A 2,719-nucleotide genomic window follows, 5' to 3' on the forward strand; every position below is an offset into this window, starting at 1 on the left:
AAAAAAAAAAAAAAAAAATCTCCCCCACCTCTCAAATATTAAAAAGAAAAATGCATTTTTCAAGAAGTGCGAAACTGCATTAGCTCCCGTCGGGGATAAGTCGCCCACATAAGTTGGAGTTTCTCCGTTTTGACGGGGATTTTTCTGATTTTTTTTTCGCGGTGCCTTTGGAAATGATAGGGGATCATCTATTTAGCAAAACAATTTTCGTTAAGGTTTGGCAAAAATACTCATAACCCTAACCCTAACCCTAAAGCTAAAACCAATACAAACGCACGAACGATGTCATAAATAACAGTATCGCCGATAGTTGTTGACAAACAACGGCACTAATTTTATTCAAGGGAAAAGATCCCATTACACCGCCAGAACGTGTTGTTTACATTCCACAACAGTAATTGTTTTCACCTCAAAAGACGTCAATGATTGGTTGAAATTACCGAAATACGACAACTTTTAACATGAAATAACTTCGAGTATAAATGTTTTTCTCTGTTCTATAAGACAAAATATACAAGTATACGAAGTTTTAAAGTGTTTCGGTAGAAAACACACTAAATAACATAAATAAAAAGTGGCGCCCGCCAAATCAGAAAGATCCCTCAAACGAAAAATAAATGAAGCTAAAACAATTTTCCATTTCTATTACTCGTTTGAGTAACAGAAAAAGGTTTTTTAAAATTCCATGTATCATGGTGAGAGAAACAAATTCATAAACACGGCGTTGAGTATGGTTTCATTATGGAAAAAATTAAGGGTGATTTAGCTGTTGTTTTTAGCACACCTCACGACCATCTAATACCTTCCTTGGTTCTGCCCACGTTGAATCATAATTTACTGCATCAAAAAATAACAGGTTGATCACAGCTAGAACATTGAAATGGTCACGTTCTCATTTAATATATATAAACAAATAAAGCATTTTGTGCATTACTGAACATTATACAAATTCATATTTTAATATTTTCTATAGCAACAGTTCGTTAGGTGAAACTGTTTCATGTAAATAATATACAATATGGCCGAGCGTTGAAAATGTAAACCTATTGGCGTAGTTTCAAAGGCATAGAACGTGCAAGCAAAATAACGAGGCAGGTTGTGATGGTTTAGCTATAATTCGATAGATATAAGACCAACAGCTAAATCACCCTTCATTTGGTTCTACGTTATCAATTCTTTTACTAAGAAAATAATGTGCTGAGCAACCACACAGACGGTTGTTTAAAATTAAATCGCCAGACTTACCGTTATCGTGTAATGACAGAGAATCACTAGCCTTGGGTATAAAACAGTTCCAAAATGAAATGAATTTGGTGTAAACAGAAAGCTGAACGTTTTCTTAAGTTATCAAATTCTCACTGCATAATCATCAGTAGTAGGACTGTCACCACGGGTCATTGGCAGCAGTCACAAACTAATGAATTCAGTCACTGACCAATGACAGTCAACAGGAAAAAGAAGCTATGATCGTCGCCTTCAGAAAAACATCTGTTCTTAATGACAATGACTCATCGACCAAACAATGAAATCCAAATGCCATCCTTTGCTACCCGACCACATGGTTCCGGGTTCTGTCCCACTGCGTGGTCTTTTGCTATAGCCTCCGGGTCGACCAAGGTCCTGTGAGTGGATTTGGTTGATGAAAACTGAAAGAAGCCCATTGTATATATATTTTTACGGTGTCTTTCTGCTTGTGGTTGTCTTCCCTCTTGACAACTGGTGTTGGTTTGCTTATTTAGTGGTTTGGCATAAGGGACGATAGAATAAGTACCAGGCTTTAAAAACTAAATGCTGGAGTCGATGCGTTCGTCTAAGTAGAATAAAATATATATTAAAAAAATGCGGCACCTCAGCATATCCGCAGTCCACTGACTGAAACAGTATATGGGGGCATTCGCTGTAATAGCACGTTGCAGCATCCACCATTTGCTGGTGATTCACTACTCCAAGTGAATGAAACCTTTACACTATTCAGCCGACAACCCTCCAACCCATGGGTCTGTTTGGGTAATTGTTGCTGGTGAGAGTTTTACGAGGTCGGAGTGCAAATCCTACCTCAACCTCTTTTGGTCGCCTTTCACGACACGCAGAGAAAACGTTGGTTCTATTCTTTGACGTGCCGGTCCCCATACAACACTGAAACAAATAAAAGATAAACCTAGGATATTTTATAGGAAAAACAATCGACCGCAAAACTTCACTAGATTTTATTTCATCAGCACCCCCGCCACAAAAGTGAAAGAAAAAGTAGACGTCGGCAGGATTTGAACTCAGGACATAAAATTGTGTAACAGAATACTGCAATCTATTTTGAACATTAAGAACAGATACATTTCTGAAGGCTACGATCACAATTTCAAATGATGTTGACTGTCATTTATCAGTGAGTAAATTCATTGATTTATGATTGCAGTCAATAGTCTGTTGCTGCAGTCTCACAACTGACAGATAAACACGGTAGGAATTGGACAACTTCAGAAAATGATCAGATTATGGATTTTGCGAGTCCACTGAATGCAGGGGCGGTGATCCTTATCTTCTGACTATTCCATATTTCGTATTATTTATGTATTATATGCAGTTTCTTTGCTTCTTTTCCTCCTCCTCCTCACACACACACACACACACACACACACACGAATGAGTGGACAAACGAAAGAAAAGGGTACTCAACACAGTAAGGGTTACATGCATTATTCAAACTGTTATACCCCCCCCC

General features: G+C 37.9%; 1 protein-coding gene across 2 annotated transcripts in view; it reads right to left on the reverse strand.

Annotated features, from left to right (window-relative positions):
- Window positions 1-1,420, reverse strand: part of LOC128249379 (nuclear transcription factor Y subunit beta-like) — a 19,189-nt gene extending 17,769 nt beyond the window's left edge. For both annotated transcript variants that reach the window (XM_052972790.1, XM_052972788.1), the window contains exon 1: window positions 1,246-1,420. The gene's annotated coding sequence lies outside the window, so the exon portion shown is untranslated. The remainder of the gene's footprint in view (window positions 1-1,245) is intronic.
- Between the last annotated feature and the right edge of the window lie 1,299 nt (window positions 1,421-2,719).

Source organism: Octopus bimaculoides, chromosome 14 (genome assembly GCF_001194135.2).
Source record: "Octopus bimaculoides isolate UCB-OBI-ISO-001 chromosome 14, ASM119413v2, whole genome shotgun sequence".
Classification (NCBI taxonomy): domain Eukaryota; kingdom Metazoa; phylum Mollusca; class Cephalopoda; order Octopoda; family Octopodidae; genus Octopus; species Octopus bimaculoides.